General features: G+C 34.9%; 1 long non-coding RNA gene across 1 annotated transcript; it reads left to right on the plus strand.

Annotated features, from left to right (window-relative positions):
• Positions 1-5,164: 5,164 nt before the first annotated feature.
• LOC142331589 (uncharacterized) lies at positions 5,165-17,022 on the plus strand. Its single transcript, XR_012758051.1, has 3 exons — positions 5,165-5,251; positions 10,523-10,651; positions 14,309-17,022. It is a non-coding gene; the product is annotated as an uncharacterized LOC142331589 (long non-coding RNA).
• Positions 17,023-18,044: the final 1,022 nt, after the last annotated feature.

Below are 18,044 nucleotides of genomic sequence, written 5' to 3' on the forward strand. Positions count from 1 at the left end.
TCGCCCAGTATGAGAAATCTTGTACAACCTGGTGTTAGTCTTGTCCAGGCTCTCTCTAACAATGTACAAAAAGAGAATGAATACTCATTGTACAAAAAACTAACCAAAATGGTAAAGGGTCTTTTAGACTAAGTAAAGTCTCACACATCTGCTAATGTAACATTGAGCACAGGCAAGGAGAGAATGGTTACTTCTGCTACTAAGACCAATACTGGTTTACTGAAAACCACTTCAATCAATCGCTATTATATAAAATTCAATACACCAATTAACACAGCAAACAACAATGATCTCTGTGAAGGGATCTATTAAAACATTGCCTGTTTTCCCAGAGAAAACAAAATGCATCTGCTTTTCTCAGTTGAGGTAAGATGTTGACCTCATCTGTTTTTATGTGGTGAACTATTTGAACCATGCATCCAGATTAGAATTTTAAGATTTTGTTTTGACCAGTGATTGTCACATAAAGGAGCTGAAGGTAAAATATCTAAAAATGCTAGACATGCTGAGGTTTCTGTCTAATACTTGTTGGGTGGCTGATCAAGTATGAATGTTACGATACTACCAAGCTCTGGTCCGTTCCTTCTTGGAGTATGTTTGTGTGGCTTATTTGTCTACACAAGCCCCCACTCGAACGAGGATGCTCACGGCAGTCCATCATTCATTTGCCCATCTTGCTACTGGTGCGTTTCGTTCAAGCACTGTTGTATGTCTCTTAGTGAACAGTAGTAAGTCAACTCTTTGGTATAGACAAACTAAATGATGTGCTCCTATATGGTCTTCCAACCCCTTTGACATGGTGTTCTCCATCCCACATCGTAATCAATATGAGGAACACCCCAGACTAGTGCCCTGCTAGGCATCAGAGCTTACCGCCTAGGTTTCTGTAGATATATAATTATCTACAGATCTCAATATTATTATCTTTGGCAGCTCTCTCTCTCTCTCTCTCTTCTTTTTTTATAAATTACTGCTTTAGTTTTTGTCAATATCATAAAAAGTTATATGAATCAGGTTATTTTACAACAAGAATTTTATATTATTTTAAATAATATGAATCCGGATGCTATAGTTTATACAGATCGCTCTAAACACGGTAATGCTTTTGTAGTTGTCAAACTATGAAAGCATGTCTATTGACATAGAACATAAATGTTTGGCCTTACCAGCATCGTCAGTGTTTTGTTGTGGAGCTGTGCTATTAATAAGGCTTAAATATAATTACAAACATATCGTCACGTACTTTTCTGTTCAGATTCCATGAGTTCCTTTCAGGCAATTAGTAACTTGTACTTTCAACTACCTGTTCCCTGTGAGATTCAGTCTGTTATTTCTGGGATGATTTAATGTAATACAAGTGTGAGCTACTGCTGCTTCCCTAGCCATAACACAATTTCAGCCAACGGGCACGTTGATAGCCCACAACAGCAGCTTGTTTGCAGGCTGCTTTCACTGATCGCATTGTTTTGAATGATCTTGTCTGTTTTCTGAAGAGGATGGTTCATGAGAAAGTGAGTGGAATGCTACCATCAGCAATAAACTTCACCCAGTTAAGAACAGTAAGGGATACCACATCCCTTATGGCTGTGTTTGTTATGCAGCATTGCATCGGAAATTTAAATTAGGGCTAACTAAATAAAATATTTAGAAATATTTCAGGTAATAATATGTCAGTTTTATAGATTGCGTTGTAATTTCTTAAGACCTTGCATCTGTATTCGAATACTTTGTTATTGTAGTGTTTTGTATATTTATGTTATTTGGCGTATACCAGATTGTAATTTTGTTTTAATCTAGATTTTTACTATTGCTATTTCATTGTGATATTGCAAGTTTTAATTATTAATTTTATTTGTTTTGTATTATGGTTGTTCAATTTTTAAGTTTTACATTTGATATTGTTAACTTATAATAATAATATTGTATCCGGTCTGTAATTACAACTCTTCATTGTGTGTCCACGAATAAAAAAAATTCCTTTTTAAATTTCAAATTTCCTCTTACAACCGGTTTTATCAGCTATATTCAACCCGTGGAGCTCTGGGAAACCATTGAGGTGAACTGTTTTCTAAATCGAGGCCAGTATGGCTTCACGAAAGGGGTTGGCACCGAGGATTGCATCTTAAATTATATTTCCGAGGTGGAAAGCGCTAACTGTAAACATATTTTAGCAATTTTTATAGACATACAGGCAGCATTTCCTTCCTTGTGTTGGAGTTCTGTCCTCTACGAGTTGGAACGCAATGTTCCCGTAGCCCTGCAGTCCGTGGTACGTGACTATTTGTCAACCTTACGGCTCTTGTTTAAGTATGCGTACCTTGTTGTGGAAAAATCCGTCACCAGCGAAAGCCCGCAGGTTTCCGTTCTCGGTACCCTGCTGTGGAAGCTGGTATTCGATGGATTTCTGGGATTGACATTTCCAGAAGGGGTTACGGCTCAGTCTTTCGCTGATGACTGTCTTCTTTTAGTTCGTGGTAATTCACGACCGCAGGTGAAAGACCGGGCGCAGGCGGCCTTGTCAATCGCAGAGGGCTGGATGAACATTTAAAATTTAAAGATTTCTGTGCCCAAGACTGTTTATGTTTCTCAAGGATGCAGACAAATTATCGTACAGTCGTAACCCTCACATTAAAGACTGTGAAATCAGCCGTGTTAGAGTTCATAAGTACCTAGGTGTTTTGTTTGATGAAAAGTTACTGTTTAGCAATCACATTAGGCAAGTAGCGGCGGACGCCGTCTCAATAATGCACAAACTTAGGAGGATTGCTCGGAAACGCTATGGGTTGTTGGGCATGGTGTACCGAGGAGTCTTCGAAAGCATGACCTCATACGCGACGCCAGTTTGGGCGCTTAGGTTGCATATGAATAAAGCACTTGTCGAAATTTAAGGAGTGCCCAGCACAGAGCCTTAATTGTATGCACTGGTATTTTTAAAACAACCTCCTACAAGGCTACCACTATATTGGGAAAGGCTCTTCCACTCGATTTAGTGGTAAAGTTCGGGCAGCTATGTGGAGATTGCGAAGAGGTCGGGATTGCCAAGAAGTACTTGGATGCGGTTTCGATCCGGGCCTGTACCGGAGCGGAACGGTGATCACAATGCACCGGATCTAAATTTCGTTCATTTAAACCCGTCTCCCGCCCGCGGAAGAAGCTGCTAGCCTCGTGATGGAAGCATGGCAGCTGGAATGGCACACTACGACTAAGAGAAGATCGTTGTATAAGTTTATACAGGATCTGGGGGGATGATTTCCCTGGAGCTCGTTTTTAAGGACAACGGGTGCCCGGGTCCTCACCAACCATGTTAATTTAAACCAATATCTGTTTCGGTTGCTTCTTGCAGCTGATGATCTATGCGTCTGCGTGGAGGTCCAGTCAAATGAACACCTGATGTTTGATTGCCCTGCTCTTGTTGGAGGGGAGGAGGGCAGAGACCGGGCCACCCTGGAACTTAAGAGGTCAAGAGTAAAATTGGCCACTCACAAGCGGCGAGAGCCGCATTGTCGGACTGTGTGTAAGTTCCTTGGTGCGGTTTCTACGTTGAACCGACATCAGTAGTTTACCTAAGGGAAAAGGCTCCTACCGCACTGTTGTGTGAAGCTAACCTAGAGACGTCATATACGTCTCTGACCACAAGCCAATTAAGGCTCCAAGTGATTTAATATGGTGGACAGGTACTTGCTGGCATACAGCGATCTAGGCGTTGCAACGAATTGCTGTCTAGACGAAGTAAATTTTAATTTATGGATGTCATATTTATTTTTAGTTGTTGACAGGGTGCGCCTACCCATTTTAGTAAATATATGACAAGTGAGCAGTTGAGAAACGTAAGCCGGTGGTGTATGGCACCGCGCTTAGCCCGCTCACGCTGTTAGGTAAGCTCTAGGAGCTATTTAGGACACTGGTCGCTAAACTGTTTCGAGGCCCAGTAGCAGTTTGTGGCACAGACATTTAGTCTTATGCTTTTGGGCGACCGATTGGGGTGGTGATGGGAGAAATACAAAGCAAACCAAAAAATTCGTAAACGACTATAACGGGACAGAGTAACTAACTTACAATTACGAAAAAAAAATTATTTATTATGTGTCGGACCTAATAAACTACATAGAAAGAGAATTATAAAATAAGAATGAATCCAGTATTTTAAATAGTTACTTAAGATTATTACCGTCCAGCAAAGGCAAACAGCAGATATTACAATTAAACACGTCGTTTAGTATAAAATGCGTTGCACTAAATATTTATGCAGATAAATAGAGAATGTGATGGAATATTAATGTGAGTGAATGTCTTATTTGTAATTAATTGTACAATGATGAATAAAACCGGCCTCATCTTTGTTGCGTATGAGTGCGCCTTATTTAATACTTACTTTTCCCGACTAATATTAATCGGAGTAGTCGATTATAAAAATTAATCGCCGACGAATTAATAGATTAAAGAATTTAGTCGATAGTCTCATGCCTTTTCCTTTTCTATTTAGCCTCGGGAACCACCGTAAGGTATTACTTCAGAAGATGATATGTAAGTGAAGTATAGTCTTGTACAATCAGGTCGACCGAGACCATTGTTAGGTATTGCTACATAGGATGAGATATGAACGATTTGTAGCGTATAAAACTGCCATGCCTGACCGGGATCTCCGGATAAAAGGCCGAGACGCTAACACTCGCACATCAGGGCCGGCTCCGAGATGTCTGGTTAATTGAAACCCAACCACCAGAGAGCACCGGTATTCACGATGCCTACCGGACGCTATTATTTGCGTATGTAGATGTCCTCAACGACGTAAAAAAACCCAAAAAACTAAAAACTAATTTCTTATAAAATATTTGAAGTATAAAAAAATATATATATAAAATTTGGGTCAGTTTGTCGCTATACAGATCTCCGATCATGGACATGTATCTGTAAAGTAATTAAAAATTATTAACGGTTGTTTAATATATTAACGTTAATATTATTTGATTTTTATGTTTAAAAAAAATGTTTAAAAATTTCAGTAAATTCATTTTTTTTCATTGAACTTTTTTAAATGTTCGTGAAAAACATTTATTTATTAATTCTGATGTGCATTATCTTTTATATATATATTTTTTTCCCAAACTCATCGTTTATTGTAGTATAAAGTTTTATGTTTTGGCATCATTGATCACTGTTACTATTTCTGTTGAAGGATTGTGACAGAAACTTATATATTTAATTTATTTACTAATTTTTCGTTGGTGTTCTCAATTGTTTATCTAACTAAGTAAGTAATTTTATACTATAATTAGAATTTAAGTTTGATTTATTTTTTCTAATGAAAAATCGATAATGTGGGCGTAATCCTGTGATGTAAATCATTTTACGTAAATATTTATTCCATGACATTGCCTCTCGTTGTTCATAATTCAAGTTCACAGAATTTTATAATTCATACTGAATTTTAATACCGATGAGAATCTCCATTCCTTTAAGCAGATGATGATCCTTTTGTGAATGTATCTGCTGCCTGTTTTTCAGACAATGAAGCTATCCGCTTTCACAAGCTTCCTCACATAATGGTCGTATCTAGTTTCGATATGATTTGTATTTATTGTGGAACATCGGGTTTTTTTTTTAACTTTAATGGCACTCTGATTAATATGGCTTTGAATTAACATCAAGTGCACAAACTTCCTTTAACTAGATGTCAAGCCAAACCAACCATTTGGTTGTCTCTATTGCAGCAACATTCAGGTTTCATAGAAGAGAGTGATGCTCATTTCTGCAATTACTTTACCACACAACTGGTCTGCCACAGTTTTAACCCTTTGAGGTTCGAACATATTTTGGAGATTGTTTAAAAAAAATGCTTATATTATTGCATTGCATGCTTATATTATTGTTGGTAAAAAAACTGTACAGTGCCTAAACCTGAAAATTTCATGATTTTTGACTAGAAATTGATAACTTTTATTCAAATCTGTAAAATTATGTTTTTTTAGAACTGTCAGTACACAAATCACTATCAGATTGAACATTCCTAAGATTCTGATCAATCTTAATCGTGTTTGAAATTTACCTCCCATTTTATGTATTATAGCAAACATCAGAAACAATGATAAACGTACAGTGTTCTCTGCTATCTATAAACTATACCACAGGCCAATAAATACAGTGGTTTTTTTTTCCTACATCCCAGGGCCGGACATCCAATTAAGTATACTCGGCTCAGAGACGTGTCTTTTGACTCTAAGGCGGTCTTCCCGCCCACCGGTTTTACACCCGGCGCGGCAGGTCAACCGCCCCGGTACTAGATCTTTTCTTGCCTGCCTCGAATTCCCGCCGACGAGGGCAAAGCCCGGCTATGCCGTTCCCCACCCCCGCCGACAGAAACCCGATCTCGGTCTTTATGCCATTTGCCTCAAACCGGCGCGACCAGCACAAGGAGCGCGCGCACCCCCAAAACCAGCCACGCCGGTCGGGTCTAGGTCTTTTAATTTTATCTCCGCGAAATCTCCCCGGAGTCCCCGTCCCCTCACCGAAACCTGCAGGGCATACAGGCTCTCAGAGACGGGGCTGTCCACCTAACCCTATTTACGATTGAACCTAACGATTCCTTGGTCGCACTTCCTCTTCCTTAGTGCGAAGAACCGTACCGGCGAAATTGTTAAAAACGTTCCAGTTCTGCTCCCTCCTTAGCGACCACACTACTATGTTATTCGCGTTCAGGTTATTGACTGCTATGAATTGTCTGTATTGTACCCATCTTCGGCATTCGAACATCGTATGTTCTGCGTCGTCACCTCCTGGCAGTAGTCGCAGTTGGGTGTGTCTCTCTTGCCGAATCTTTTTAAATAGTAACCAAAACATCCATGACCCGACATCATCTGTGTTATGTAAAAGTTCACCTCGCCATGTTGGCGATCCAGCTATGCGTCCAAATCACTTATTAACCTTCCGGTCAAGGCCTCAGCGTTAGTCTCTGCCCGTACTTCTTTCCACCACTGTTGGGTCATCGCCTCGGTCTCAGCTCTACTACACCCTTCCGCTCTCGCTTTCCTGCTCTTGATCTGAAGTTCTATCGGCGGGACCGACGCAAGCACACATATAGCTTCATATGACAGAGTACGATACCCTGCCACCACTCTCAACAATGCCGTTCTGTGCATTCTTTGCAGTTTATCCTTGTTTCTTTGTATCCTGATTGCGTCAGCCCAAACCGGCTCCGCGTATAACGCCGCAGACACCGCCGCCGACGCAATCAGTTTCCGTTTAGAGGCCCCCGGTACTGTGTGTTCCACGAATAATCTCCTGATAGCTTTTATGGTGAGCCCTACTTTTTTGCACACATTTTCTATATGCCTACCAAACTTGAGACTTTTATCTATTGTCACCCCTAGATATTTTGTATCCTTGACCTCAGTTATAACCTCTCCACGGATCACGACCAGAACGCCGCGCAGTCTTCTCCTACCCGTGAAGAGGATACACTTGCTTTTTGCCGGGGATACCTCCATGTTGTTGTTTATTAGCCAGTTGTCTATGAGTCGGAGGGAGCGATTTGCTTTATTCTCTGCATCACCAATTTCCTTATCTTCCACCAATAGTGCAATGTCGTCAGCGTAAGTGACTACGCTGACTCCCTCCGGATAAGGCAACCGGAGCACCCGGTCGTAAAAGATGTTCCATAGCAAGGGGCCTAACACAGACCCCTGCGGAACTCCACCGAAGACCGGAAATCTCACCACCCCCTCCAAAGTGCGAACCTCCGTCCATCTATCAGGCAGTCAACCTGGTTTAGCAAGTGGTCACTAACATTCATTTCTCTGAGCGCCGCTACAATGACCGTCCACGGTACCGAGCCAAACGCATTTTTGATATCTAACTGGAACATCAACGGGATCCTTCTGGTCCTCCAAGTACCGCTCCATACCTCTGCCGCCCAGCTAACCACCCTGTTTATCGCATCCAGTGTCGAAAGGCCCTTACGGAATCCATATTGCTCCAAATGTAGTCTTCCGTTTAGGTCCAGCTCCTCTTGGATCCTGGTAGCAAGAAGTCTCTCAGCAGCCTTACCCATATTATTTATGAGGCTGATAGGATGGTACTCGCAAACGCCTGGGTTTGTATTCGGTTTGGGAAGAAAAACCGTTCTGGCCTCCTTCCAGCATTGAGGGAAGTGCGGTGTTGCAGCCCATAACTCAAAATTTCCGTCATCTCCCACGGTACTATTCTGGCCAGGCCGTTAATGACCGCTGCCGGAACTCCATCTGGGCCCGGACTCTTCTTGTTATTTAACTTGTTAATTGCGGCAATCACCTCATCCTGTGCGAACCTGCCATGTTCGCACAAGAATACTGTGTTGTAATAAAGCTTCCTTTTCATTCTGAACAAACTATGATTTCACAGCCAACTCAATACAATAACAATTATTTGTTTGTTATATTACACAACAAACATGATTAAATGTTCTATAAAAATAAAAGCATAAACAGTTGTTAAGTTCAAAGTAATTATTTTTGTTTACCATCTGAATATTAATTGCGATGTTATTTTTGGCTTTGAACAATAACAAATGTAACCTCTTATCAAGTGGACTGTCCTGACACCCAAACATGTGATCAGTAGAAACATCATTTTGATACTGATGAAATTTCATCAGTTCTTCTTTCTCGCTCAAAATGAGATTGACAAAAAATCAGCTGTTGGTCTTTTTAGCATAAACTGAACCTGATGAAGAACTGTCAGGTGGTCTTTAAAGAATTAAGGAGAGTTCCACTAGCTAAATAATTTGTTTCCAACCATTTCCCTGTAATGTCCACCGGGAGATTAGAGGAGAGTTTCCAGATTTACAACCAAATTTAAGTGGTAAAAGTAATGGTTTACAGTTGTCAAAACTATATTTTTGTAAAATTATCTTTGCATGGTCATATCTATTGCATAACTTATCTATCTGTATAAATTTTTCCATTAAAGTAATCTTTATCCGAAGATAATTGTCAACTTCATGTGATTATAATTCAAATTCAGAATTTAACTTTGTTATTATGCCCATGATCTTTGAAGAAGGACTTATAATAAGACTTATCAACATGAAAAACACTACAATTTCTTAATGTGATGCATACAAGGATCATTCTTGCTTTCTTCTAGAACATACTGTTATAAGAAGTACGTTAAGTATTTATACCAACACTTTGAAGCTTGTTTAAGGCCGTAACAACTTTTTCATAGTTTGCATACATATTTTTTCAATCTCATATCCTTAAGGTTATCACTTGAGTACATTCTTGTTTAGTTGTCCATTGAGGAACAATGTCTTTACATGAAACGGCGTTATGTTCCATCCTTTTTCCGAGGAGTAAACGAAAAGTTTGCTGGAAGTTGGATATAGCCCTTAGCAATGAGTCTTGCTTTATAGTTAATTATGTCATCCAAATCAGTTTTGACAGTAAACACCTATCCACCCTTGGCAATCTGGATATTTCTTCGGTAGCTGCTATGCTTGATTCTGATGAAAAGAATTTATTTCTTTACCTATCGCTTCATTTCATTCAGATGCTTTGACATTCTATATAGCCTCTTTATGATTTGAAAGTGTTTCTTGAAAAAGAGAACCAGTACCCTTTTTGATAACTGGAAGGTTTTGGTAGCTATCCTCGTTATTATCTGTTGCTACTGCATGTGAAATCAAATTTTCAGCTGTTGTTTCTTCTTTAGAAATCAAATTATTTCCTAGTCATTTTGGGTTTTTCAGTAACGTCTTTACTCTGTATAAGAATCAGTGAGTCACAAGCTGTGTCACACGGCCTCACAGATAGATTTAAGGTGAGGTGCTCGTGGTAATCATTATGTTAATATTATTTTGCTGTTCTTATTCTTTTCACTAAGAATACTTGCATCAGTATCAAACATAACTTCATTTAAGCCACCATAAAACAAGAACAGCCATTCAGTAATTACAAGAGATTCTTTTCCTACAAAATTCCATTTCCACGTTCCAGTAAAAAAGCTTCATGTTTAAGTGGCTGTAAAAAAATTAATATTATTTAGAACCAAACTCATCAAGGAAATTTTGTATCTTCCAAAATTTATATTTTTATAATCTGGTATATATTTTTCAGATATGAGATAAGAATTCAAATTATGGTCAATGTGGTAAATGATATTTATCACGATAAAATATTTCACCATAAGCAATATTAACACTAATGTCAGTAAGATTAGAAAAAACTAAATCAGGAGAATTACTGCAACAGTTTAACACTTGTTTTATTGTAAATATTACAATTTGTAGCATAAGTTTTAAGGTGAGTAGCAGCACTTTAAGACTTACATTTGGATGTTAAAATTTTACAAAAGAAACATTTTAGTGGTTTTCCCACGCAAAACCTTGCACATTAAAGTCTAATAATAATAATAATATAACAGTCGCTGAACTGTTAATGTGTGTTGAAAGTGAATTAGAGTTGCAATTTATTATTATTTTATAAATTATACAAATAATCATAAATATATTTACTTTATAGCATTCAAATTTTGTTTTGTATTACAGGAATTAGGTTTACTACAACTGAAAGAGGAACCGCCAAATGTTATTAATGGTGATATTGAAAAAGATCCTTTAGCAATTGAAGAGATGAACTTGATTATATTAGAAAATTTAAAAGTTGAAAATGAAAGAGTAAGGATACATATTATTTTTGCTAAACGAATTACAAAGATTCAGTTAAAAAATCCAGTAAAATAAAGATTGATAAAAAAAATCCTTTTGAAAAAAATATTTATTTGAATAGTCTTTAAATTTTTAAAATAATGTATTAATTTTTTTTTAAATTACTAAGAAGTGTAGTTAGTTGGATATCTGGAAAATTGGTGCTCCACTGTGTTAACTTTTTATTATGTAAATTTTGGATTACATACAGTTTATGTAAGCTTGTTTGTGTGTGTGTATATTTAGTCTACCAAGCTGATCTAATAGTTAACTCTTTGGAAATCAGTTGTTTAACAATTGAAAATTGTTTAAAACAATTCTTTTTTGGCATATTTTTTCTTTTAATTCTTGGATTATTCATTCAATTTTGTTTTATGCCTTTTTCTAACTGAATTGTATATGCTGCTCTTAGCTGGGATTCTATTATTCAGAAATTTTTTAGCGAATATTTGATGTGTTCCTGGAAAGGATTTAAGAACACTGATTAGCAACCCATTCCTTGATCTATTAAGGCGTCAGAAAAGCACAACTCAAGGAATGAAACTTATTGCAGTGAAGCATGAATAGTTAACAACTGACAGCAGTAGGTTAGAGTAGTAACATACGCACCAAAAATGATGTTAATAGAAGCAGTGATAAAGGTACATTTAAATAACTGCAGTTCAAGCTCTCTCAGTTCAGTTTTATGTTTCTCACCCTGTATGTGTAAATATACATATTAGCGCTCTTGCAGTGTGCACCACTTCATCAGACGTATTAAATACATTGATGAAAAGTTGTGTACCACACAAATGCTAATTTGTAAGAATTAAAAAAAAGCAAACAGTAGGAGGTGTTTTTATTTTAATTATTATAAATTTATCATTGTATTATTTATATATATATATATATATAGCAATAACTAATCTTAATATAATTTAATAACTTTCTTTCTTTTTTTTTTAAATAAACTTAGCAACTCGTCATGTTTTAATGTACGTTAGTCAACTTCAGTGTATGCACTTTTTTTTAGCTGGTCAGATGCCTAGACAATAATCTAACTCTTGCCAGATGTTTGGGAGCATCTGCGGCATTATAAGACCTTTTTTTTTTTGTCTTCAGTCATTTGACTGGTTTGATGCAGCTCTTCAAGATTCCCTATCTAGTGCTAGTTGTTTCATTTCAGTATACCCTCTACATACTACATCCCTAACAATTTGTTTTACATATTCCAAACGTGGCCTGCCTACACAATTTTTCCCTTCTACCTGTCCTTCCAATATTAAAGCGACTATTCCAGGGTGCCTTAGTATGTAGCCTATAAGTCTGTCTCTTCTTTTAACTATATTTTTCCAAATGCTTCTTTCTTCATCTATTTGCCGCAATACCTCTTCATTTGTCACTTTATCCACCCATCTGATTTTTAACATTCTACTATAGCACCGCATTTCAAAAGCTTCTAATCTTTTCTTCTCAGATACTCCGATCGTCCAAGTTTCACTTCCATATAAAGCGACACTCCAAACATACACTTTCAAAAATCTTTTCCTGACATTTAAATTAATTGATGTAAACAAATTATATTTCTTACTGACGGCTCGTTTAGCTTGTGCTATTCGGCATTTTATATCGCTCCTGCTTCGTCCATCTTTAGTAATTCTACTTCCCAAATAACAAAATTCTTCTACCTCCATAATCTTTTCTCCTCCTATTTTCACATTCATGGTCCATCTTTGTTATTTCTACTACATTTCATTACTTTTGTTTTGTTCTTGTTTATTTTCATGCGATAGTTCTTGCATGGGACTTCATCTATGCCGTTCATTGTTTCTTCTAAATCCTTTTTACTCTCGGCTAGAATTACTATATCATCAGCAAATTGTAGCATCTTTATCTTTTCACCTTGTACTGTTACTCCAAATCTAAATTGTTCTTTAACATCATTAACTGCTAGTTCCATGTAAAGATTAAAAAGTAACAGAGATAGGGAACATCCTTGTCGGACTCCCTTTCTTATTACGGCTTCTTTCTTATGTTCTTCAATTTTTACTGTTGCTGTTTGGTTCCTGTACATGTTAGCAATTGTTCTTCTATCTCTGTATTTGAACCCTAATTTTTTTTAAATGCTGAACATTTTATTCCAGTCTACGTTATCGAATGCCTTTTCTAGGTCTATAAACGCCAAGTTTATAGACATTGTGACTCACGCCCCTAACAACTACTGAAAGAGCTGCTGCCCTCTTTCAGGAATCATTCCTTAGTCTGGCTCTCAACAGATACCTCTCCGATATGGTTGCACCTTCGGTCCAGCTACTCTGTATCCCTGAGCACTGAATCCGCTCACCAACGGCAAGGTCTCATGATTCATAGAGGAGGTATTAGACCAACCACCTTTTAAATTTTTTGTATTAAATCATTCAAATCTCAAACTTATCTTTGCTATAACTTTCAATAAAACCCCAAGCAAAAACGTCCAGAGAAGTGATATCTGAGAGATGTAGGTGGCCATGCAGTTGGACTTCGTCTGATCCAATATCTGGAGAAGTGTTTTCCAGGAACATGCTAATGTCATGATAAGTGTTGTGGAGCACCATTTTGTTGAAAACTGAATCTTCCAGGAATCTTAGAAACAGCAAACATCTGAAACATGTAGACGCATGTGTGCCCTGTCACAGTGGACTCTATGAAAAAACACTTCTCCGACACCATTTTTTCCCCATCATAGCCGACACTTACTTTCTTTTTAATATGGTAATTTATCTCTGCAGCAAACTGATATAATTGGTGGTAATCATTTGGTTTAATGTGAAGAAGCATTTGTAATGTACACTTCCAAATGGAGTGCTTATGACCGATGTCGTGAACAGTAGAAAAAGGAATCTTCAGTCCGTAACTAGATAGCGTAATAGACTTATCGGGCAGTGAACATATCACTTACTTTATGCACAGTCTCTTAACTAACTGAAACCTTCTGATGATTTCCAGTTTGTGAAACCCATCTTCTAGTCTCCAGTTCATATCCTTGGAATACAATAGATTTGGATGTAGGAGAATTGACATTCAATTCAGTTCATACAAATGCATAACTGATTGAAAGCAAAGCATGAACTGAATATTTTTTGTGGGGGTCTGCATCTTGATGGACTACTACAATTGCATTCAATTCGGTTTGTATATGCTGCTGACTCTAAGAGTATACTGAACAAATTTTTGAGATACATTCTGTCATTTGACCCTACATTTAAGAGATTACTATGACCGTTTTCTTAAATGTAGGCAATTAGTTTTGAATGCTTTCAGCCCAGACTTCCTGTATATAAAACACATGGGTAGGTCTGATACATGCATATTGATAAAACGTATATAATAAATATATTTACCTGTTATAAATTTGCAAAATAGTTTTGTTTTCCTAAAACATACTTGTGATAATAAAGTTTCAACCAAATGTGTAAATATAAGATAAGTAAAGTACCTTATTATAATAAAGTTAATTCATTTATAATTAATTAATATCCAAAACCACTTTGATTATGAATATATCTTTAAAATATTCAATTTTTTTATACGTGTTAATGTTATTGTAATTCAAATAGTTTTACGTTATTCATAATTACCTTTGAATTATTAGTAATTTTTTATTTACAGGAACCTCCAAGGGAAGTACCAAGAATCGCATTACTCAAAAGAGATGTGTAAATAAATAATTCAGTATATGATGGAATTATGAAAGAAAAATCCATTGAATATAATCAAAGTTATAATTCAAAATCACATTTAAATATTCATACAAAAACGAAAAATTATGATTGTAATTTCTGCCAAAAATGTTTTAGTGATGTTTCTTAATTAAAGATGCATATTAATTTACACACCAAGGAGAAAAATTATGTATGTAAATTTTGTCAAAAGTCATTTAATATTAAAAGCAATTTAACGACACATCTTAATATTCATAAAAATGAGAGAAATTATGTTTGCAACTTTTGTCAAATGTCATTTAATTGTAAAAGCTATTTAAAGAGACATCTTAATGATCATACAAAAGAGAAAAATTATGTTTGTACATTTTGTGAGAAGTCTTTTAATCAAAGTTCTATTTTAAATATATTTAAATACATAAAATATAATATTTAAATTACATTTAAATATTCATACAAAAGAGATAAATTATGTTTGTACATTCTGTCAGAAGTCTTTTAATCAAAGTTCTAATTTAAAATCGCATTTAAATATTCATACTAAGGAGAAAAGTTATATTTGTAACTTTTGTCAAAAGTCATTTAATAATAAAACTTGTTTCGACACGCATATTAATATTCATACAAAAGAGAAAAATTATATTTGTAATTTTTGTCAGAAGTGTTTTTATGAAATTTCTAATTTAAATATTCATACTAAGGAGAAAAATTATATTTGTAACGTAATTATATTTGAAAAATTATGTATGTAAATTTTGTCAAAAATCATTTAATGCCAGAAGCAATTTAGAGACATGTAAATATTCATACAAAAGAATAAAAATAATGTTTGCAACTTTTGTCAGAAGTCTTTCAGGGAAAGTTATGCTTTAAAAGTACATTTAAATATTCACAGAAAAGAGAAAAATTATGTTTGTAACTTTTGTCAGTAGTCTTTTAATCAAAATTCTACTTTAAAATCACATTTAAGAATTCATACTAGGGGAAAAAATATATTTATAATTTTTGTCAAAAGTCGTTTAATAATAAAAATCATTTAAAGAGACATCGTAATATTCATACAAAAGAGGACGATTTTACTTGTAACTTCTGCCAAAAGTTGTTTTATCGCATTTGTGATTTTAAAAAACACATTTATTTCCACTCTAAATAAAAAAATTAATGCTTGTAACATTTATCAAAAATCTTTTAAGTTTTTTAAGCATGGCACATTGGTATGTAATATTTTTATACATAAAAAATCTTTTAATAGAGTTATATTTTAGAAAGACATCTTAACGTTATTCTTATTAGAGAATCGTTATGACCTTTAAAATTCTTATAGTAAGAAAATTGATTAAGAAAAAATTAATAGCATTCTTTCAAGTGTGTGTAATTTAAGATTCGGATAACAAAATTTATTTAATGTTTATAATTTATTTAACATTACATTTTTCTCACTTTTATATGTTGCAACTAAAGGTGGAGAGGTTTCAATTTATATATTACTGTATTTTATAATGTGTGGGTATGTTTATGAACATTTTAAGTCCAGAACCATGGCAATCAGAAAATTTTGTGTAAAGAGGTGTGTGTAAAGTTCTTAAGTGAGACTTGTTATACAAATCACAAGTTACATGTGTTTTTCTTGAACATTTTTTCCTCAAGTGCATTTTCACAAATAACAGTGACATGAATGAATTTAAAGCCTCATTGTGATTTTATATTAAAGTTAACTTATCTGATATCTGTGCCGCAACTAGTTTCACTGTTTTCCTCCATGCTTTTATGAATACCATCGTTTAATTTTAATGGTTCTGAAAATTCAAAATAAATTAAACTTTAGAAAAGGCAATAGAAATTGTTTGTTCAGTTTAAAAGATTATAATTTATCCAGCTTATTAATTTTACACATACTATTTGTTCCGCACAAGATCTTCCCTTTCTAAACCACCCTGATGTATTCTCAAAGTTGTTTATTGATGTGCAATGTGTATTCTCTACAACTTTTGTAAGATTTTATAGATTACTGAAAGAAGAGAAATTCCTTTGAAATTATTAACTTCCATTTTGTCTCTTTTTTCTGTGTCCCAAATGTTCTAAAAATAATTTCTCTAATAGATCATATATTAATTATCTAATATTCATAATTTTAAACATTGCATTGTTATTCTCACCAGATGCTTTATTATTTTTTAGAAATATGATTATATATTCTTTATTTTTTGTTTATTTGGGGGATTTGAGTTTTTTAGTTAAGTTACTGGTTTCAAACAGTTGAGCTTTTCTTTGGGGTTCTTAGCTGTTTCAATAGTTTTTCATAATAATTTGCTAAAGTTTTTCTATCACAAGTTTATTCGACTTAATTAAAAATATTTTTACTTAAATTTTATCTGCAATTAATTTTTTAGAAATTAATTTTCTTTGTGAGTAGTAGACTTATTTTATTGTAATGAAAATCTCAATTTATTTAAATTTCAGTTTTAGAAATACACGTATAAAATATAATTGTAATTCTTATGTGATGATAATAATATTTTGTTTATAATATAAAATATTTCAGAATTATGTATTTTGATTTTTTAATATATCTGTGAAATTGAAACTTATGGATTAAATGATAATTTATATATGTTTATTTAATTTTAAAAGTTGTATTATCGATTAATTTTCAAATGTACATTCCACGTGGTTCATTTTTTAATCTAATAAACAAAGTTTTACAGAAAACAGATTGTTTTTTTATTTAAAACATTCCTTTTTATAAAAATAAATAGATTGTATTAGTGTGACTGAATGCAAGTTTATTAAAAATATTTTGTGTTATGATCATTAAAACTAAATTAAGCTACCCTTTTTGCCCAACCTACATATGGTGAAAGTGTTACTAAAGTATGTGTACATCCAGGTCCTTGGATTTCTGTAACCTTAACCTTTCCATTTTAAATGTTTAGTGTTCCAACTGTGGAGTTCTGATTTTGGTGGCATCTTATCAAAAAATGGATTGTTTTGAGATGCAGCATTTATAAAAATATCATTTTTTTATCTTTAGTGATCAAATAGTAATTAAGTGTCTTTAGGGGCATAATTAGAGGTTTTTAGGGGCATCGAATACTTCGGTCATTAGCCCCATCCCACTTCAAAAAAAAAAATTAAAAAAAGGTTCAATAAACACATTCTCATGAAAAAATGATCAAAATTTCACATTCTTCTATAATTTCAAATCCAAAAGTTACCGCCTAGGCTTTCCTTTCAGCCAACCTTTCTTGCGTTTTTCCATTCTGCGAACGGCCTCAACTTCCGATGACAGTGTGTCTGAGGCTTCGGACATGGCATCGTCTTCTCTTTCTGATGCCAATGACGTTCTGCCGGCTTACATCAGGTGATGAAAGCTTCATTGGTGCTGTAAGCATCGTTGCAATTGAATCTAAACTCGCAAGCGATGCACTTTTGGCGGCTGATGAACTTGATTCAATGTCTAAGGCTGTGCTTGGGCCGGCTGATACAGATGCTCTCGCCACAGCTGTTCTCTGAGCTTTTGGAGCCTCTGTACGTACAGTTTTATTATCGTCTGGTGCTTTTTCAATAATTACTTGCACCTTCATTTTGGTTGACTCAGATTTTTCTTGTACTCTTGTCACAGTATCACTTTGACTCGTCGTCAGAGTGATCTTTTGATCTTTGTCAGATAAATCAAGACTTTT

The sequence above is a fragment of the Lycorma delicatula genome, chromosome 10 (genome assembly GCF_047948215.1).
Source record: "Lycorma delicatula isolate Av1 chromosome 10, ASM4794821v1, whole genome shotgun sequence".
NCBI lineage: Eukaryota > Metazoa > Arthropoda > Insecta > Hemiptera > Fulgoridae > Lycorma > Lycorma delicatula.